This window comes from Anas platyrhynchos, chromosome 13, assembly GCF_047663525.1.
Source record: "Anas platyrhynchos isolate ZD024472 breed Pekin duck chromosome 13, IASCAAS_PekinDuck_T2T, whole genome shotgun sequence".
NCBI classification, from domain to species: domain Eukaryota; kingdom Metazoa; phylum Chordata; class Aves; order Anseriformes; family Anatidae; genus Anas; species Anas platyrhynchos.
Genome location: NC_092599.1, coordinates 15072851 through 15095264, shown reverse-complemented (window position 1 = coordinate 15095264; position 22414 = coordinate 15072851).

The window sequence follows — 22414 nt, the reverse complement described above, 5'->3', positions numbered from 1 at the left end:
TCTGCAATCTCTCTGTTGCTTGCTGAAGATGAGTGATTCATCGGGTCCAACCTGATAAAATTGTGCAAGCCAGGCACCAAAGTTAATCAGACCAAAAGGAAAGAGTAGAGGGAAGGGAAAAACAAAAACAAAGAGCCCCAGAGCTAGTTCTAATTTTTGAGCCTCCCCTGGGAATTTAAAAATGCATGTATAATGTTCTCAGCCTGGCTTCTCCGTCCTCCCTCCCGCCTGCGTTGGGAAATCTGAGAGCAACCCAGGCGATGGGTTTTCAAGTGCAACTTCCGATGTTGCAACGCCGAGGAGCATGATTCAACAGGCCTCCGACTGCCCTGCCACGGCTCATTCATGGCGCCTTCTTTGTTAATAGCACTGGGGAGCAGGCGGCTGCGGTTGCAACCTGCTAATCACTTCCACTCGGATTTGTTGTGTCACACCAGCGAGGATGGAGGTGAGGGGGCCGGGGAGCTGCTGACATGAATCATGCGCTGCTCTGCTGTGTAATTAGGAGGGAGCTCTGCGGTTCTCGCTGCACTGGTGAGATTTCTCAGGCCTGAAACATTAATAAAGGCTTCCACCCACTTGAACAGAGAATTAGCATCATCCTTGCTGATCCTGAAGGAGGCTGAGCGCTTGCTGGAGGCCTGGCTGTCTGCGATCAGGAAGGACCGGGGCACGGCCCGACCAGGCGAGGCTGGTGGCCAAGTGGCTGCCGTAGCCGGGAGGACAGATCCTGCAGGAGGGAGAGTGGTGAAAGGGAGCAGAGAGCCTGGGGCTGCTCTTGTGAAGGCCGTTGCGCCCTGCTGCGTGCAAGCTTGCGATAGCCCTGCTTGCGTCCACCCTGTGACTAAACGGAGATGGAGTTGCACAAGCCCTTGTAATGGGGTGTGCCTCTGCCCTGCCGGCACGCTGCGATGCGCCGCAGCTTCCCAGGGCGCCTTCTGCTTCCACGTCTGCCACTGCAGAATATCTCTTTGTCTCAGCTGGTTGCAGAGGGGAGCTGTGCAGGGCCTGCTGGCTTCAAGCCTGGCATGGCCACAGGCCCGTCGGGCCACGCGTGCTGTTGGGGATGAGCGAGGGGTGAGCACGGTCACCTTGCACACCGGTTCATTCATCCTCAGTGCTTCGGCTCCAGGAATTACACTGAGCTCCTAGTGAGCATGAGGAAATGTGTTAAACCCTGAAACCTTCACACCACCGATGGCCTTGTTCCAGAATGAAGAGACTAATTAGTGAGTGAGAATGCTTCAAGGGATTTCCTCAAATTATCTTGTGGTTCTTTCTAGCCTCCGAGTCCCCATTACAATGGAAAGGCATTTCCTTTACGCTCTCTCATTTTAGATTAATTTTAGTTTAGTTCAGTTTTCTTGTATTTGGTATTTAACAATATTATATAAAAACAACATCTCCACATGATTTTAATTTAGAATTAAATTACTATGATACTGTCAGGAGAAAACCACATACCAGACCCTCAGCTGCTGTGAATCAGCACCAATCTGCTGATCTGAGCAGGGCAGCGCTGATTTCTTCCAGCCAAGGATCTGGCCCACCCTTGTTTAAAAGGAAAACCCATTTCCTCGCCCTGGTTGCTGAAACATTGCATATCAAGGTGGGATGTGGCTAAGCCACCTACTTTTACTTTTCACCACTTGTTTCCTTTCTTTTGTGCTTTACACTGCTCTCATTCTTTGTGGGGCAAGGGAACTTTTCTGTGGGAGATCATTTCACGCCGAGCTCACGAGCCTTGGCACAGCTGAGTGTTGGGAGGATGGGCTGAGCGTTGCACTGAATATGAAAAATGAGATTATCTGCTGCAAAATAAGACTTCCTTCTGCTATGTTTTAGTTCTTGCACGTAATGTTCATGCTATACAAGGCAGGGGGAGGAATGTCTCCTACTGTTTTTGTTCTTTATATGATGCTTATAGAAGCCAAGTGTTGGTGTGTGATTGCACTCTTCAAGTCAGAGAGCACCTGAAGAGCTGGGTACCTCTTGAGACAAATAAGAGGATTTCAGGCTGGCTCCTGTGCAATTTGTCTGAAAAAATACCTTCCACGGACTAAATGAGAGTCATTTTACTCTTGTGAAAAAGCGTCTGCTTTCCACAGCACAGTTGTATTTTTCTGTTGGCGCTGTCAGGCTGCTTTGTTTGAACACCACAGATAACAGCTTCATTATCCACTGCATCCCTTCCTTAGGATGGGAAACACAACGGCATGGGGAAGAGGGAGCCCAGCTCTCGTTTCTGATCCAAACAGTCCCAAGAGCTCTTTGGCCCGGCTCAGGGCTGGGCGCCCCAGCTGTGCTTCCCAAAGGTCCATGTGTTTGTCAGAAATCCTGTTAAGGTTACTGGCTCCTGCTGAGGTGGCACTGCAGTATTTGGACCTCAGCCACCTTCCCACGGCAAGAGGAAGAAACCCTTTTTAACAGGTAACAGAGGAAAAGCAGTATTATAGGTTGGGTGTAGCTGCCACCCTTCATTTACTGCAGTTGCAAGAAATTATTAACGCTCCTTTGTGGAATCAGGGAGCAGGAACAATGGTGGCCTCCACCCCGAGCACACGTCACTGCCCAAAACAAAGGCGCAGCCCCAGCGTGCATAGGTGTGGGCAGGTTTCCTTGGCTATCGGCTTGGGAGAGCCTGGCAGGAAAGGCAGGGAGGCAACAGGGGAGAGCCCCGGGCAGAGCAGAGCAGCAGTCAGGGCTTTGTGAGCTGACTGATGGAGAAAAGGGAGCGGAAACAGGAGCAAATAAACTGTGTCCAGCGCTGGGAGAGATTTTGTACCCGCTTCCTACATGAGCAGTGTTTCTGCAAAGAAATAGCTGGCACCACTGCGAGACAGAATCCACGTGGAGTCAACACAAGGCTCTGGTTATTCACTTGTCTGCAAGAAAGTCACTAAAGAAAATGAAACGAGTTGGAAAACAGAAGGCATTGGCAGGAGAACAGCCTGTTACTGGAATATATTTGTTGGATAGCAGTAAATGGAGGAGCCTGCTTTGCCTGGCCCTGTGCAAATCCCACTAAGAGTTTACAAAGCAAGAAGTGATGACTGATGCAGAGCAGAGGGGCAGCAGGGGGAGAGTGAAGTGCTTTAAATCTCTCGTTTTCATTTGACTCCGTTCCAGGATGACACAGTCCACCCTAGATTAAAAATAGCTGCAGAGTGGAGGAGAGCTCTTATTTTTTTTTTTTTTTTAAGCAAACTTCAGGATCTCTTTCGGGAACATCACAGGTTTAATTCAGCCTCTCTACATAGCTTTTATGCCAGTCTGTAAGCGGAGTTACGTCTTCATGGGCTGAAGTAATACTGTGATGACTTGCAGCTGTGACGGAGACCTCTGTCAGCCTTCCCCTTTTTGACATGACACTGTGAGGAAGACTTAGCAGCACCCTTGCAGTTACCCAGAAATGCTTTTTATCCAGGACAGTAGGGCCAAGTGGATCAATACTGGTTTGGGAGCCAAGGGTGACCTCAATCTCCCAACATACGTTTTTGGGATGACTGTTGGGATGACAGGGAGCTGTTGTTCACTATGGCTTTCCGTCACTTCCTTCAATTGCCTTTGCGTCAATAGCAACGCCTACCCGCTGTCCTTTTTAGTCTGGTTTGTGGAAGAAACACATCCTGTGCCATTGCTGCCTACCTGCAGGTTGCAGTCACACTTGGCAAAGTGGAAGAGAACTCAAAGATACTAGCTTTCTGCTTTTCTTTTATGGAAATAAGCATCAGATGGGAAATGAGATTTGATTCTTCTTCAGGCCAAGTTGCAGCAGAAGTGTAGGTCTTGTTAGAAAATCACCCCCAAAAGAGACTAAGGCCTGAGTGGCCAGCATGGGGACGCTGCTGTCGGGGTGCAGAGCTGCTTTGGTTCCGTGGTAGCCTTGTACAGACGTCCCTGTGATACCCAGTGACTGTACAGGAGGGCTGGAGAGGTTTCCTGACTCCCTTATCTCCCATCTGCTTGGGATGGATCTGTAATGCTCTCCCTCGCTCTGCACCCTGTAGATGTGATCTCTTGCAGTGTGATCAGCGCTGGCTGCCATGAGCTGCTGTAACCACAGGATGAACAAACCTTCGGCGCTTTGTGCTGGGAGATCTGCCTGGTTCGGCAGGGAAAGTTGGCTTGGCTGCTTCCTCTGGAAGGCTGGAAGGCAGCTAATGACTCCTTTCCTAGTTGGCAGAGAGCTGATAGAAACTCAGGCTGGCACAGCACCTTGAAAGCCTCCTTGCTGAGACGAGAGGTGCAGAAATTTTTTTGGGAAAACTGAAAAACAAGGCAGCAAGGGCAGGAAGCCACACTTTACAGGCTTGCAAATGAGAAAGGAGATGTTTAGCCTCAAATTTTGCCTTTGTTCAAGTGGGAATGTATTATCTTCAAATAAAATCAACTAAAAAATCAAGTTAGGTTCAAAAAATGTTGGGGGATTATAATCGTTTAATTATCAGAATTATTTGGTCGTTTGAATAGCTCCGTTCATTTTTCTGTGAATTTTCTGTTTTCTGTAAAACCAAACAAGTTTTCTGGCTCTCTTGTGGGCAGATGGGACCGGTGGCATGGCAGCTAAGGACAAGAGGTGCCTGGCAGAAGCAGGAGGCTTGCGAGCAGACGAGAATCCCTCAGCCACTTCTCTCCAAACACCACGAACCACATCGCTGTTGTCTGTAGGATTTTTGATGCTGCTGCAGACCAGACAAAAAGGCCTTTTGAGAGGTTGATGATTCCTTGTAAGGGGCCTCACCTGCTGCTGCTTTGCCTTGCAGGAAGCCTGACTCACGTGGATCCTGCTGCTCATCTCAGGTGGGAGGCAGAGAACATCTTCAGCAGTGAGCTAGGAGCAACCACTTCAGCATGGTAATGGGGCTCTTCAGGGGACAGCAGGGCACGTCCTGATGTGCAAAGCCCTCCCAACAGAGGTGAGATCCTCTTGTGCTGGGCGTTCATGGATAGAAAGAGGTTGTCCTGCATCGCAGAACACGTCAAAATAGACAAGGGTTGTGTGCAGGGAAATGCTGGCATCCGTTTGGTGGGCCATTGGGAAGCAGAAAATGGGCCCAGCAAAGTCAGTTCCATGGGCACATCATGAGCTTCTTAAGAAAATAAATGTCCTGTGCTTGTTCAGCTCCCCAGATCTGGTTTTAGCATGATTGCAGTAGTCTAGCATGCACTTTGGGGGTGCAGTTGGAGGAGGCATCTGTGCTCATCACAATGGGGTTTTTGTTTCTACTTTCTGCTGGTTCAGTGGCTTCAGTTGTCTCATTGAAGCATCTCCAGTGCCAGAAACATCAGTAACAGTGGAATCAAGACTGGATTTTCTGACAACTATTACATTACGTCAGCCACTGTAGTTTACTCACTCCTGGTGCTGTTTCTTCTCTTCACAGGTGGGTCCCTGGGATCCCTGAGTTTCTGCAGTTTGCAACAGGCCTCTCCGGTAAGCAGAGTGGAGAGCATACTTCCCAGTGCGATCCGTGCTGCACTGCTTGCTGCTGTGACCTTCTGCAAGAAAGTACCCGAGCAGGTGGGTGGATAACAGCTGGGAAGCTCCTCAAGGGAACGTCAGGGAAGGGGGCAGTGTCCAGTGCGTGCTTGTGTTTATGGGGGCTGCTCACAGAACCTGGCCCTGCTGTGAGAGTTGAAGATTTAGCTTCATGGGTTTCTTTTTCTTCAGGGATTAGGGGTGGGCTTCAGTCTGGATTTTTAATCCAGCTTTTGTTCTCTTCATCCTGGGGTTGAGGTTGTGTAGCACCTCAGCTCTGTACCTGAGGCTGGTCTTAAACTGGATGCCAGACACTTGCTGTTCTCACCAGGGCTGGGTTTTCACCTCCTTTTCTTTGGGCTAGCTGCATGAAGTGGATTGAAATTGCAAGGTTTACTTGCATACCTTTTTTTTTTTTTTTTTTTTTTTTTCTTCTTTGTGATGTTTCATCACATTTCTCTACCCAGGCAGGTGATTATGGCTGATGCAACATTTGCTGCTTTGGAGTGGGGAGGCTCTGTAGAGTGGTTAAGGAGGAGGAAGTGATGGGTAGGTTGCCTGGGGAGGTGGTGGTGTCTCTGTCCCTAGAAGTGTTTTGGAAGAAACTGGCTATATGCCTCAGCCATGTTACACAGCAGTGGGACCTGTTTTAAGGCAGAATGTGAACTGCTTGTCTTTGCACCATTCCTTCACCTCTGCTTTGCAAAGAGCATTTGCTGAGTTAATTGGTAGTGACAAATGCTCATGGAATACTGCGGGTGTGTGAATAGCCATCTAAGAAGTATTTGGAAGTAGTTACTCTTGGTATTCTGGGTTTGAGCTTCCAAACAAGAGCGCCAAATAAGTGAGCAAGAAGATGACGTGCTCTTAGCTGTGGGTACCCTTTGCTGAAGGGGTGTGGGCAGCAAAGCCATGCAGAAACCGTTAGTAATCCTTGCAGGCTCTGATGTGGTCACACCAAACCAGAGGCTTTGTTTTATATGTGAATGCAATCACTTTACTTTCTAATATTTGGCTGGCTTTAGATACCATCTCCTTTTTCCCCGCTTCTGTTTTCTTTCAAGAAGCTAACATTTCTCATTTGTTTGGAGTGTTTTAGTCACTTGAGAGGCGTGTAGGCTTCTCGGAAGCTCAGGAGCTGTTTTACTTTTCAGCAGTGTCCTTCCTCTGCATACAGACAAGTGAGAGACCTGGGCTAAGAGGCTCAGGAGAGCTACTGGCATGAAAGCAAGCCTCTGAAAAAGGGTGGAGTGGCAGAAAGGCTGCATTTCTTCAAGGGATCTGTGCATTGCATGAGAACAGCTGATCCTGCTGCCTTTTCTGCAGCAGGTAATTGAATGTTTTGTGTGTGCTTTCCTTATTCTTTGCAACCCAGACTCTTCCTATCTCTTAGCTCCTTCTTTCCTGTGTCTTTTGATTTGATTTTTTCTCATCCTCCTCTACTCTTCGTGCACGAAGCACAGGCCAGAGGTGCCTGCTACCCCCTTTGACATCTTCACAGCATGACTGATGCTAGCCAGGCTTTGAAACAGAAGCAGCTGCAACAGAGGGCCACCCCAGCAGGTCTCCCGTCCTGCTTCCGTTCCATCTCTCTGCATGCATCCGGAGGAGCCAGCCTGCTCACAATGCCATGGCTGTGGCTTCAGCCAGCCAGAAGTCATCTGCAGTTTGCCTCCTGTGACACTGAGTCACAGGGGAGAGGAAGGTCTTGATTCACCATCTCATGGGAAATGCTCTGGCTCCAGGCTTCCTTTAGCATTTCCTCACTTAAACACCAGTTCAGCAAAGCATCTGAATAGAGTTCATTGAACTGCTGCCTGCCCCCCCCCCCCCCCCCCAGTATGATAGAAATTTTTCTTGTGGCACTGATGGTTGTTTCCTGAAGAAGTGTCAACTATATGAAGCAGGGCTGGGTACTTCGGTGTTCCCTATTCATGAAGAATTCTAAAAATACTTTGTTAAAAACATGACTCTGATGGCAGATTTTTTTTTCCTTTTTCAGCTTTTGCAAGCTCTGTCAGTTCAGTAGCGAGGAAATATGCATGCATGATAAAGAAGAGTCTTTTTTTTTCCCTACTGCCAAAAGAAATGTAACATTCTGGGGAAAGAGGAAAGGTTCTCGTTGCTTTCATCAGTAAATGAAACTAAGAAGAAGTCTCTCCTTCCTCCTCTCTCTCTTAACCCTTTTGGAGGAAATTTTCCACTTAGCCACCTTTTTGGAGGCACTGGACAGCTCTGCCTTGGCCTTGGTCCAGAAGTGTCTCTGATCTGCAAAACTACCCTGAAAACTGGAAACATCACTAGAATAGGCTTTCCTGTGAGATTTCTGCTTCCTGCTGGGCTGACAATGCAGCCAGACTCAGTGGGATTTCCCCTGCACCAAGGGGGACGTGGTGTGGCTGCATGGTAAGTCAAGTCCAAGGCTCCTCCTGAGCAGAGGAGGAATCTGTGAAGACCCAGGTCTACTTAAATACTCAAGGTGTTCACACCTGAAGTTTTTACTGGTGGGTAATTCTTTAAATCATTCACGGGTGAAAGCAGCCTTTAGATTTGCCAATCTTATGGAAGAAACTTAATGTTTGGAGTGTTGCATTGGGACCCCAAAGAACTATTTTGGGAAAACTAAGCATGTAACACCAGCCATGGCTGGGCAGGATTGCTTCACTCTCTAATTGCTTTTTTAATCCACGGTTGGCTCACCTCTGGCAGGCAGTGCAATCAGAGCTATACTGGTAGCCTCTCTTAGTGGTTGGGTGCTCTGATGGTGTGAGGGACAGCTGGATGGACAGAAGAGGACAGTCCTGACAGACTTCTTATTTCCTCCCTTTCCAACCAAGGTGCTCAGGTTCTGTAGCTCCAGCTGAGCAGAGCTGGGCTGGGACTCGGAGCACCCATTCATTCTACATCGATGCCTCCAAGATCATTTGAAGGTAGCGGTCCTGGTGTCATTCAAGGTGATGTTGAATCCCTAAAGCCTCTTTCTAAATTCCTGGTGCCTCCTGTCTCTCTCACTGAGATCTGCTGCTTTGCAGACTTTGCTCTTACAGAATCTGCTGGGCTGGAAGGTGCAGCCTGCTGTTCAGATCACATTTACAGAGGGCTCATGCTAGACTTAAGCCCGTATTACGTTTGTTCCTTTGTGATTCTTATATTTGTCTTGTACTTTGTCTGGGAATTCAGATTGTGTGTCTTGGCCTGGCTCTGTCATATATGTTTAATCCCAGTTTCTTTGCTCTCCTTCAGGGACTTGCTAGGGAACAGGAAGCAAATGGAGTGTCTTGGTGAGACGGCTTGTAGGGAGAGCTGACTGCCAGCCAAAAACCCTATCCAACTACAAAAGCAGCTGTTTCAGACCAAAAAAGTTTGTAAGTTTGTAAGCAGAATTATTTTCTTAGCACCTCATTAGGCTTCCTGCAGAAGCTTGGGCAGTCAGACAGGTTTTCCATCCTGGTAGGCTAGGAAACACGGGGGGATTATTTAGACAAGATGGTGAATATTATTTGGTGATTGCATTGCAGAAAGGGTTGGCTGCGTGTGGGTGAGAGGGGAGAAGTCTGGAGGCGTGAAAAGGGGAACACTTGAGCCAAATCAATACTAGGGGTTTGGAGTCAGGTTTCTGCCTTTTTCCTGTGCCTGCTAATTCCAAGCCCCAGCTAGAGCAGGTTTGCTAACTTTTACAGCTGGATCTGGAAGATTTGTGAGTGCATGCCTCAGGCACTGCAGAAAAAAGGATTTTTTCTAGGCAGTCTACCTGGAGGACGGGCTTTGTCTTGGCTCCAGTGGGTCCCAGCTCTCCAAACTGTGGTCCTGCCTGGTACCTCTTCTAGACTAAGAAGTACCTGGAATTAAAGAGAGAGATTTGTTTGGGAAGTAATTTGCACAGGAAAGGAGAGAGACCTGCTCCCTGTGTCTGGCATACAGGTCTCACCATCATTTCTCTTATGGAAAAAAACACCTCCACATGCTGCCAATGGACCAAAGGAAAACAGATCTGTTGAAGTTATCCTAGATGGGCTGTGAAACCACACAGAGAAATATTCGTCACTTGAAAATAGCCCTGTTTTATAGACAATATAAGAGTCAGCCTCACAACATGCTTTGCAAGAAGGTGTCCTGCTGAGGCACTTTGTTAATAAGTGCATAGAGATGGCTTTTCTTTCTTTGGGTCTGACTGCAATGAGACACTGCTTCTGGGTTTGGTGGTGCTAAGGCTGCAGGAACTGCTGCCCCGTGCCATTGTACTGGTGGTGTGGGCCACATCCTGCATAGGCAGGCTTGCTGCTGGGCCATGACATGTTTCAATACAAGATGTCAAAGACCCAGATGTGAATTTCCCTCAGTGAGGAAAGAAAGCAATATGGATTGGTGCTGTAAACCTGACAGTCCTAGCAATTAAATGTCGTGGGGCTGCTTCCACTTTGCTGTTTGTTCCGCTCCATCCTAGCACACCAGCCTGGAGAAGGGAAATTCCTGATCTCAGCACCTAGACATGCCCTTTGTCAAAGCTTATCTTGTCGATGTGACCGATGTGACTTGTGTTGAGGCTTCTTCTGTGGTGCTGTTATATGTGGGGTGTCAGCCTGCTGCTGCTACAAATGTTTCCCGCTGTGGTTGTGAATGGCATAGCTGTCCTAACATGGAGACAGACTGTGCGGTTCACAGGTAGACCAGGGATGATCTTCTCTGTCTTTTTATGCCCTTGCAAGTCCCATGGGGTTCTAATTTATGTTCTCAAAATTCTCAGGTTGCAGTTTGGTCCCAGCTGACACTACTGTGCCGTGCAACAGCCTCCAGAATGTCTGCCATGGGACAAGACCTTTTGGCTGGAGGAGTCTGTCGCTATTCAAGCATGGCCCAGATCCTTAGATAAAGGTAAATCTACCTTTGTTTCTCAAACACAGAGCAGTAAGCAGCAAGTTTAGGGTCACAGATGTCAGCACAACCACATCGTGCAGAGCTGCTGGGGGTCCTGTGCCCTCATCCGTGCCTGCGTATGGCTCCCCTTAGGGCACGGTTACAAAATGGTTCTCTGCATCTTTGGTGGCATGCACTATCTTTTATTGCACTCCTTTTTATATTCATAACTTTGATGATGGCAGTAATTCCAGAGCAATGTTACAAGCAATTAGCTGCTACAAGCCTTGCTGGCTGGCCGCTTCAGGCCACTATTTCAGAATGCTTCAGAAGCAGGATGTGGGGGGGTGGGGTGGGGTGGGGGATGCTGCTTGTCCTGAGCTGAGGCTTTATTGCCACGGGGAAGCCTTAATTATTAAGCAAAGCTCATTCTCGACTTGGCTGTATGAACTCTGGGGCCCTGTTATGGATGCAGCATCCTTTTCTTCCTGGCCCAAACTGTTGGCTATCATTTGCTTTGTCTGCCTGCAAATGCAGGGATGAATTTTATTAGATAGTGATGCCTGAGCATGGGTGAAAAACAGATGAAAGCATAGTGTGAGTCAGCAGCTAGATATACATTCAGATAAATTTAAGCTAGAAATAAGGTACCTGGTTTTAGTGGTCACTATTTAACTGTTGATACCAATTACCAAGGGGTACAGTGGTGGTTTTTTTTTCTGTCACTTGAAATCTCTGAAGAAACGTTGTCTATCTCAGCAAAAAGACTTGGGTTTGGGACATCAGATGAAATTCAAGAATGCCGGAGACCAATCTAAGTGATCATGAACAGTTTTGCTGCCCTCTTAAAATTTGGAAACCTAAAACCAGTCATTTTAAAGGCAGCTGACATTCTTTAGTAGAGATACTGCTATCTTGTGACAATCTGTCTTCCCCTCTCATCAACCCTGTTTTCCTAGCATGTTACTGTGGGCTGGTAGGTGTGTTCCACTGCAACCAAAAACCAGTCAAGAGCTGTGTTTATTAAAGGCTTCTGTATGTCTGTGTAATGTGCGGAGGTAGTTTACACCCAGACCTGAAACACACAGGTAGGTGTATGAAGAGGCTTTGTGCTGAGGTCATGGCTTGCTAAGAGTTTCTTTTGGTGGCAGTACTGTCAGAAGCATCTCCTGCCATTCACTTCTGCTCCATTGCTGCTTTCTCTTTCTTTTTTCTCTTGTTTGCTTTCTCTCTCTCTTCCCTCTCTGTTTTTTTTTTTTTTTTTTTTTTTTAAATAGGGCTTCCACCACCATCATATGTCAGAATGTGATTTCCTTCCATCTGCCATGGCTTTCACCTTGAGAACTTTATCACTGACTTTTACACATGGTTCTCACTGTCGGGCAGTCTGAATTTGTGTCTTCAGACCAGTCTGAGAGTGTGGGAGCTGGGAGATAAGGTGGCTGCTGCTGAAAGAGACACCCATTGCTGCTTTACCAGGTGGGAGAGAATGATCATGGCCAGAGATCAACTAGGAGCTCAGCTCAGGCCCTGGGCACTGCTAACCTTGCTGCATTCACTGCCGAGGCCAGGGATAACCACCCTGCAAGGGGTGCTGATGTGTCTTAAGGAGATAGGGCAGATAGTGATCTAGTGATTGGAAGGTCCAAACAACTCTTTCTAGATTTGACCCGAGATTTAGGAAATTGGTGGTGGGGAGAACACTGTTTTGAATCCTTGTGATCTTCGAATGGCTTCAGGCTATGAAAGGAAGTCAGGGCTTCCCGAGGCATCCTGTGCCACAAACACAGCCTTACTGCAGAAGACTATATCAAAACTGGCTTTCTACTCAAGTATCGGTTTGGATACTTAGTGTAAGAAACCACAATTAATCTAAATAGTAATTGATTTTTTTGTTTAGTTTTTGGTGTGGGGGGGTGTCTCTAACCCTATGACCTATCTTTGATTTAGTAAATAAAAAATACTTTGACTTGCTGGAGTTAAGGGTGATGTCAGCGTTGTAATTTAATATCACAGCATCACAGTGCTTTGGGCATGTTGATCTTCTTAATACCCAGGAAACTGATCCTGGATACCAACAGGGTGATAAAGTACATTGCCACTTAACTGCATGCATCTCTGTAGGAGAATTATCCTCCTATCAGTGACATTAACCAAGAAGACTCTGGCCTGCCCTGAGGTGGTGGGGTCCCTGAAGCGTGTGGCTTGCTGGGGAGATTGATATGCTTCTGTTAAGCTGTGGTCTGTAAATACAAAACCTTCTCCTCCACCCAGCCAGCCACTGCCATCTCCTCTCCACTCCCCAAAGTCTCTTCTGCTTTAAAAGAAACCATGGATTTCAAGGTCAGACTCATGGCTTCAAGGTGCTGCTGTGCATGCTGTTGACTTGACCAAACTGTATTTGAAAAGTGCTGAGGATCTCCGAGATCAATGTAACAGGTGGTGAGATCAGCTAGGCCTGTGACACCCTTACAGAGAAATGGAGAAATGCTGGAGGTCAAAGGTTTGAGTAATAGGATGAGGAAGTTAGCCCCACATCTGAGTCATGATCTTTGGGTTTGCTCTTCTGAGAAAGGGATTGTTGCGCTTTTAGAAGAGCATTAGTTTTGCTTTCTGAGCGTTTCCTTTCCTTTCAAAGGGAGGAAAAGTGTAAAAGAAGAATGTTTGTCTGTGTTTTCTTTCTCTACTTGTGAAAGCGTGAGTCAAATTCCCTTGTGGAGAAGCAGCCCTAATTTAGAGGGGGATAAAGTGTTTCCCCCCCCCCCCCAACAGGGAATTTTGGCCTGAGATTGGGCAATGACCTTGTCCTGGTTTTGGGTGGGATAGAGTGAATTTTCTTCCTAGTAGCTAATAAGGTTCTGTGTTTTGGATTCAGGATGAGAATAGTGCTGATACCACACTGATGTTTTAGTTGCTGCAGAGCAGCACTCAAGAGTTTTCTGCTTGCATTGCCCTGCCAGCGAGCAGGCTGGGGATGCATGAACAGCTGGGAGGGGACAGCTGGCCCCAGATAGCCAAAAGGATGTCCCATGGCATATGGCATCGTGCTGAAGAATAAAACTGGGGGGAGTTGGCTGGGGGGCTTCTGTTGATCATCTGGGCATCACTTGGTGGGTGTTTTTTTTTTTTTTTCCCTCTGTCTTATTAAACAGTCTTTATCTCAGCCCACAAATTCTGGCCCTTTTACCTTTTTTGATTCTGGATGTGTGAGTGAGCAGCCACGTGGATCTGAGCTGCCTGCCAGGCTAAACCATGATGGCCTTTAGCTCCATGCTGCTCGTGTGGCCTTCCAAGCCCAGGCCTGGGAGCTTCCATACAAGAGGCAGTGGAAAATGTGGAAAAGAGATGACTTCTGGAGGAATGTGACAGACGTGCCAAGTCTGGAGGCACCTAGAGAGTGCATTGGGACTGACTGTTCCTCTTTTACCATGCAAGAACTGGAGGGCAATGAATGAGGGCAGTTGGAGTCAGGATTTAAATAAATGAAAAAGGGGGGTTCTTGATGTCCAAAGCAGTAGAGCAGGGAGAGTTTCCCCTTAAAAGATGCTCTGGGTGCAAGGTGTTTACTTGTCTTCAAAGGAGGTCAGTACTGAGTGTCTGAAAGAAGGGCCTCTTGGGAATTACTAAACAGACAAACCATCTAGAGCTAAATAAATAAATCTCTTCAGCTGAAAATGATTGCTGGCTGACTAAATAATTTGGGTCTGGGGAGGGAAATACAATATATTCGCAGCCTTCTCTATCTCTTACCTAGGTACCAGCTCAGTCTCTGTTGGAGACAGTGGTGGGCCATGGAGATGACTGCTGTGGAGCTGTCTGGCTGGTCTAGGAGTCTGGGGAGAGGTAAGCCTGGAGGGAATTTCGTTAAGTTTCTTAGTGCACAAAAAGAAGCATCAGCACAACGAAGGCTTTCTAGAGCATCCTGAAGGCAGCTGGTCTGCTTAGAAATGTTTTCTAGGCTATTTCTAAATTGTCTGCAGTCTCAATGATTATTTCCTTAGCTCCCTCCCTGAGCACATAAGGCGTGTGCTTGCACAGGAAAGTGTACCCTGGGGCACGAGGGCTGCTGGGGAGGAGCAAGGCTGCCGTGCCCAAGAGGGAACAGAAAAGAAAGGGGAGGTCTGGGTGAAGGCACCTACAACAGGGCTTTGGAAACATGGCATCTGGCAAGCTGTATTTTCTTGGACAGTTTCACCTAACTACGAACTGACACGTGGCTGGAAGGGCTGGGTAGGAGGAGTACATGCACGCTGTGCTGGGCCTGGGAAGGAATCAGCAGTGAAAAAGGATCTCTGAACTGGAAAGTATTGGTGTGTCTCATTGCTCGGTTTGCTCTTCAGCAAAACCAACCCAAAATAGTGGTTCTGACTGTTTTCTCTGAATGGAAAGCCAAGCTCTCTCCTTCCCTGCTATTCACAGAATCATCTAGGCTGGATGAGACCTCCAAGATCACTGAGTCCAACCTCTGACCTAACACTAACAAGTCCTCCAGTAAACCATATCACTAAGCTCTAAATCGGAACATCTTCTAAAGACCTCCAGGGACGGTGACTCAACCAGTTCAGAGTTGTATTCCCAGAGTTGTGATTTCAGAAAAACAGTTCTAGGAATGTGCATTGCCCTGACACCTCCAAGCCCCTCTTTTAGGAGTTAACAGGCATGCTGATACCCACAACTTGATAAATAAATAAATAAAGGAATTCTTCCTTTATTTTCAACTTCTAAAAGGCTAACTACAGAAAAATGTGTGCCTGGCAGAGCCTGCCTCTCCCTTTGCAATGGCTGGAGCATGCTTTTGCAGCCAGTTCTGCATACATGGGGAATCACGGAGCAGGTGACTTCAGCTTAACCTTCCCTCTGAGCTTGAAGCAAGCCAAGGCAATGCAAGTGGGACCTTCTCAGAGACTGCTGCAGCTGCGCAGCACTGCCCTTACACTGGCCCCACGATCTGTTTATCTTTTGCCTTCAAGGAAGTGTCAGTTAGAGGAAGCTTCCCCAAATGGTATGGCTTAGAAAACTGTATCCTCTGCTGGGAAGTGCACATGCTTCTTTCTTTATAAGCCATTTGATATATTTTTCCTCTTTCTCTCTCTTCCCCTCCTCCCCTGGCAGCAGGATCTCTGACCATTGCATGCTTTTCATTAAATCTTTCTGAATGTAAGCTTGTATGTTCTGACACAGGGTCAGAGAGTACCATTGCAGGGATAAAACTAAGCAACGGAATGGAAATCTTTTTCTGGTTTTGATTACTGGACATTTCCAGTTATTGCAGAGTGCGTTCTTGGCTGGGGTCTGAAGACTGAGTTAAAAATCACCCGGAAAGGAGCATTCCACGATGCTCCAGAAATGCTGAACTTCTCCCAAAACGAGCAGGGAGTGTATGTGTGGCGGAGTGTTGTGTTTTGGCCAGTTTCCAGCCTCTCCAATGCTACTGTCACTCTTATCCCACGCATTCTGCTTTTACAGCATCCATTGGAGGAGGCTATTTAACTCCCTTGCCTGTATGAACAACTGACACTGTTGCGTTGTTGGGTTTAGTTTGTTTGGTTTCTAATGAAAGCCCCGTGCTTGGTGATGAATGCAAATAACCGGTTGCTTACTCAGCTTTGCAGCTCTGTTACCTGGAGGTGTAATCGCTTCCTGCACCTCTGTGCCTTTGTCTCGGTGCTGCAGTGCTGCTGGCCCAGGAGGTGCGTGCGCTGTGCCTCTCCTGTAGCTGCTCCTCTCTGCCTGAGGCACAGCAGCACGTGGCGAGGAAATGGCTCCTGGCTTCGGCTGCATCTTCTTTGCACTGGCTTAGACACAGGCTGGAATGGATGGCACCCCTCTCATTTCGGAGTGCTTTCATCTCTTGTGAAGACCATGAAGTTTCTGCCTAAGAGGGATGGTGGCAAAGTCCCTCTTCTTTCGGTGTCTGGCTGTGCTGCTGGCCCAGGCTGCAGGGAAGGGGCTGCTGTGACTGCAGAGGTGAAGTGTCAGGGCCCTGAGTGCACCTGATCGGCCTTCGTTGCCCTGACAAACGTGACCTGGGGCCTCTACTCACGCCCCTGCCCATGGTTTCGGGGGCTCCATTTCAGCTCTGTCCCGGACCTTCAGGTGCTCGCTGAGCTGTGCTGTAGGTGTACCTGTATCCCACAGCCCTGCCTGTGCCTGGCTCCATGGGGTGACTTCCCAGACTGACCTCGGACCTGCCTGGTGATTTCTGGACCATGTCTGACCCTGGTTACTGCCACTGGGCTCAGACCTGCAGCTTGACTTCCTGGCTAGACCTTGGACCTGCCTTGTCACCAAGAATTTGCCTGATGGATCTGGACTCTAGGTTGCCCCTCTGGTCCTGCAGGATGGGGCCCTGTCCTGCTGGCTATTACCCCCTCGACTCCTCATCCCCTGGGAAGCAGCTTGCCCTTGATACTCCATGGCATGAAGTAGTGTCCTGTTGCTCTCTGACCCTTGGGAAGTCTCTAGGGGAGGAATGGTTCTTCTGAAAGGCTCATCAGTCAGAAATGTTTCATCAACATGCACAGCAAAGCAAGAGTGTGTGGCTTTGGGGATGTCCTGTCTACCCCCTGGGGAAGGTGGCCTTAGCAGTGTGGCAAGTGGGTTCCCACCAACTCATTAGTTACAAAGTTCATTAGCATTCCGGGCATGGCATGTGATGTAGTTCTTAACCCATCAGGTTGGCGAGACAAACACTTCCTTCCAGTCTAAGGGAAGGATGCTTGGGGATTTGGGGTTTTGTTTCTCGGATGTGTTTTAAGCTGCTAACACTTCCAGTGTTTTCTGCAGGGATCTGCAATCTCTCCCATACTGTGGGGTTTGCGACCTCCCAGGACCAAAAGAAAAACCGCTCTTTTGCAGAATCCTCGCTGAACGGGTTCCTTGAAAAACAAGAGATGTGTGTGATTGCCTGCTAGTTGGAAGCAAAGATCATGACAAATGCAGTTACAGAGAAGAAGCAATAACAATCAACAACAGACAGGAGGAAATGGCTCCTCAGAGAAAAGGAGCTAGACTAAAGGAAGAAAAATGCTTGGATTAGATATGTCAGTTTTATGGGAATAGGGGAGAGAGGGGAGGTTTCCTTGCGAGAGGCACTGCCTGGTCACCCTTCTCACTCCCTGTTGTGCTAGCAGCTGCACATCTCCCCCGGAGGGGCAGGTAAATACACAGAAGGAAACGTGGCACCTTCTGCAGGCAGTTTCCAAGATATGGAGGCAGCTTTACAGTGGGAACCGGCCCTCTCCTCTGCCACCCTTCTGCAACTCTTGTTCCTCTTGCAGGCTGATGTTCCCCGCCTGCCACTGTCCACTTCCCCCTGTCCTCCTGTTACCTCTTTCCAGATAAACCCTGTTGGTACCTTACCAGGTGGTGCCTGTTGGCCAGGATGCATCTGTACCCTCTGATCCTGGAGTTCTGCTGGGGTGTGGCAGGTCAGGCTGTAGGGGATGCAGCCTACAATGCACACATACCCAGGAACACACTGAGAGCAATATATCCTGCCCATTTAATGGATACATGCTTAAAAACAATAATAATCCTTGCCAACGGAGAAGGAACTGTCACAGCCTCTTGAGCTTTCCTCAGCTCTTGCCGTGTGTACTCAGACCTCGGGTGTTTTCCTGCCTGGACTGTTTGAACTGTCATCTCCTTGGGTGAGGGCAGCATTGACAACGTGGCCACGTGGTCCTTGGTAACCTGCGAGCACTCCTGAACCACCACCAGACAAAGAGCAGCCATGCAAAGTGCTCTGCAGAACAGTCTGCATGGCAAGAAACCTGTGGTGTGTACATGTAATTCTGCCCTGTTTTGCACTAAATCCCTCCTGCTCCTCTTTTTCCTTGAGCTTGTATCAAGCTGATGGCAAACAAAACCTATTTTTCCTCCTTTCCATGAGGCTTCTATGAGTGTAGATGGTGGAGGTTGCAAACTCTTACTGCGCTTTGGAGCTATAGACAAGATCTTCCTGCATGCACTGTGCACCTCAGAGGACAAGGTAAAAGGGACATTTTGGGAATGGCTGGGAGATGTCTGCAACCTCTTGGAGATCTCCACTGAAGGGTAAGGTGGGCTGGCTATGTTGTGACTGGGACCCTCTGCTATCTTGTTTCTTCCTGAGTTGAGGGATTTGGGTGACCCAGCAGCCCCTGTGTGTTTGTCCGCTGCTGCCCCAGAGGAGCTTTGTTGGATGTGCTACGTGTTGCTCACAAGGAACGGATTCTCATCAAAGTGGCATTCACACCGTGTTCCTCTGAATCTTTTCTGAGTATTGTGGAGACAAATCAAGGCTGAAAAATCTTATTGCTGCAGAAAATTGAGAGAATTTTGTTTTCCCCACATGTAAGAATGCTTTGTGTTGCTGGAGATTTGGGACTGGATTAAGCTGGAAGCAGGAAGCTGAGGAGATGCGAAGAACTTGAATCAAAGCTGAAGAAAGTTTTCTTGTCATCCCTTGTGAAGCATAACTTACTTATACGGCTAACAGGTGTTGTGTGACTCTTAATTATCGCAAAACCAGAATGTGTTCCTACTCCTAAACTTAGCTTGCTTTTGTCTTGGACTTTGTTAAGAGTTTTCTTCCTTTGGAGATCTTAAATCTTCTCTATATTATTCCTGTCACCATTCTGCCAAGTAAAATGTAAAGTAACACAGCTCTGCTGTGATTATCAATAAAATGTTAAAAATATCCCCAGCTTATCTAAGTTTGGGCTTCTAATGTGGTGACAGCATTGGAGCTGACCTGGTGTTAGGAAAGGATTTCCAGCTGCTCCAGTACTGCTGAGATCCTCTGTCAAGGCTCATTCCTACAGCCCGCACTGTCCACGCTGTCATCGCAGGGGGAAAAGGTGGGTTTTTAATGTGCATTTACTAACACACAAGTGCACTACCAGGTTAAGGTGGGCTGTTAAGCTCCCTGCTCTAAATGGGTGTGCTAATGCGTATACAGAGCTTACAAGGCTCAGTATTCGCTGCTGGGAAGTGCATGTGCTGATGCTTCTTTTATATATATAAATATATATGAGCCATTTGATGTATGGGAAATTTTGTGCGGAAAAAATGTCCCCTCCTGTAAACAAGCTGCCTGAACTCTTTTGGAGGCTCTTTCAATGAACTTTTGAGATACAGTTTCCCAATGTCATTCTTAATTGCCATGAAGTTTGAAGGTGTTTTTTGTTGTTGTTGTGTGTTTTTTTTTAAGTACGTTTTTTCTTTTTTCTCCCAAACTCGTTGAGCTAGTTCTCATCTACTGAGCTAGTTGAGCTAGTTCTCATCTATTCTGGAACCTACTGATTCCAGTGATAGCTGCAAATGTGTCTGAGAAGTGTAAGCAGTTGCTGAAGATTTAGTGTGAAAAGGTTTGTGGGAAGGGTTCCTCAGGTACAAAATTACATGTTTACTAAGATGAAATTTCAGCTCTACCTTTTTTTCTCCTGTCAAAGTTTCAAAATCAGGCCACTGGCAGCGAGCTGTGAGTCAGAGGTCACTGTTGTTTTAGGATTAGTACTGTAGCTTTTAACAAGTGTGGGTGTTAGATGTCTTTACAACTTAGGGAAAGGTTGTGCACCTCCTGTTATATATTTTGTATTGACACAAGGTGATGATGCAGGTTCTTAGAAATTCAGACTTGCCTGTCTCTTATGTAAGGGACTCTGGAGCCAAAATACCTTTTGAGGATCTAGTTGTGCCACAGATTGGGCCATTCAAATTGCCTGGCACAGCAGGAAATACAAAGCAGATCTCCCCTTACTGCTGCCTGAGAATTTTCTGAGTGTCGGGATGCAATGTGGAGACTTCATTCAGCAGACCTGAGCCCTTGTGAATTCTGGGACATCCTCTCCAGGGCAAGGGTCTCCATCACAAAGGAATGAGGAACCTGGGGAGGAAGTTCACCAAGCAGGTAAAAGATACCATTAACAGCAGGTTATATACATTATAGCGGCAGGTAACAGATAACATTAAAGACATGGATTTGAAATTTGAAATGTACTGAAGTCTTGTGTAGAGTATATAAGTTATGTTTAGTTATGTTTATGATAATACCTGACAAATACAAAGCCATCACTGCGTGGTGACTTATCACTTGGTTATTTCTACCTCAGCAGTGAAGACAGCTTTCTTCAGGATTTATTGACTTGGTTTTAAAGTTATGTAGTGGACTATGGACAGGGCAACACTTAAAGTTTATTTTGGGCAAATGTTCTTTTAAAAAGACTTCAAAAGCCTTCAGATGGAATGTCTTAAGTTTTCCCATGGAGAAAAACCTTAACTAGATCAATTATGTCACAGTAATCTATGTATGTTGTCAGGAGAGGTTTTGTTTCTGTAGGGTGTGTGGAATTTCAACTCTCAATTTCTAATTTTTCGGGAGTCAGAGAGGTCACCCATGCTTGTTACGTTCCTCTAAGTTCCCAGCCAAATGTGCTGACAGAAGGAAGTGTTCCCAACAGTTCAAGCTCTGCTGAGATCCTCTGTCGAAGCTTGTTCCTACAGTCTGCACAATCCACCCTATCATCAAAGGGAGAAAAGGTGAGTTCTTAGTATGCGTTTATTAACATGCGTGCATACTAACAAGTTAAGGTGGGCCCTAAGCTCCTTGTCACCTCTAAATCAATGTGCTAATGTGTATACAGAGCTCCCACATGTGCAAGAAGTCTCCTGTTAGTTGCTAACTGAACTCAAGAATATGCATTTCTTTTAAAATCGGATTTGATCTTCATTTTCCTAGGCTGTCCTGAACCAGTACAGCAGGTGTTGGCCTCTTGAGGAAGCTCTGCTGTGAAGTAGTTGTTACTCGAGGTGAATCCATTAGCCCTGTTACTCCTGACCATACGGATGGGGATGTAGTTCCCTTTGAAAATCATGGAACAACTAAAGATACACTACACTTCTTCAGTGGGAGCTGACTGTAGTAACCATCTCTTGCTTTTACTCACATTTTTTTAATCTATTTTGAAGCAATTCACTATTGCCATCCAGGATTATCATGAGTCAAAAAATGTCTTAAAAATGCTGCTAGCTCCATCAAAGAGATTTTGCACGTGTTCATCTACTAACCTCAAGCTGTCACCTGCAGCAGCTAGGAGGAACTCCCACGTTATCCTGCCTCTCTCAACCTTGGAAGGTCGGTGGGATGAGGATGTTTTCCCTACAAAACTGATTGTGGCTTGTGCAAGAGGCAGGATTCAGATCTGTAAAGGTTTTATTTTACAAAGGCAAATCTTAAATTCCCAGTGGGTCTGGTGTTGAAAGATTGCTACTCTTACACCAGACATCCTTTGCTCAGTGGTGTTTACTCTTCAATATATCCACCCATTTCCCAAGTTAAAAGTAGCTGCATGTGGAATAGTATTTTAATATCTATACCAGTTTAGATGCATGCAGGAGGTGCAACAGATTGTTTCTTTGATATACTTCATGATGAATGCTTCCTTCCATGCATAATGGATGCATGACAATAACATGTCTGTTGGGAGGGAAGCTGGGAATTAGGAGCTCTGCTGCGACCACCAGCAGTTGTTTTCTTCCTGACTTGAATTGGCATGACCCTGTTAGCCTGACACCTGTTCTGTTTCTGGGATAAACTGTAATTAAATATAGGGAGTAGGAATCCTCTTTTCTCTTTCTCTTGTGTGACCCTCAGCAAACTTCTTCTGCCTCCTCTCCTGTAGTTGTGAAGTAGGCAATGGGTAGAAATAATTTGCTTCTTGAGTCAGTGTGCGTGGCTTGACCTTGAGACTTCTGTGTATTGAACTTTAGAAAGCAGGCCTTAGCTGAAAACCACGGATCTGCTACTGAAAATAGTAAAAGGTAGCTAGCTTCAACATGATCTGCAGAAAGAATTGTAGCTGTCCTCTGCAAGTTTCTTTTCTTTTTTGGGAAAAAAAACGTTGCCACAACTTTTCTAAGTGTTGCTCTGAATTGAGGGCTCTGCTTTAAGTTGGCAGCCAAGTTTCTGAATATGGTGAAATGTTGGAGGTGTGAGAGAAAGGTGGATAAGAAAAAGCAATTTACGCCCCTAGGGAACCTGGGCACACAAAAAATATACCAGATGTTGCAAAGCGGTGCAGCTAAAAAATGACC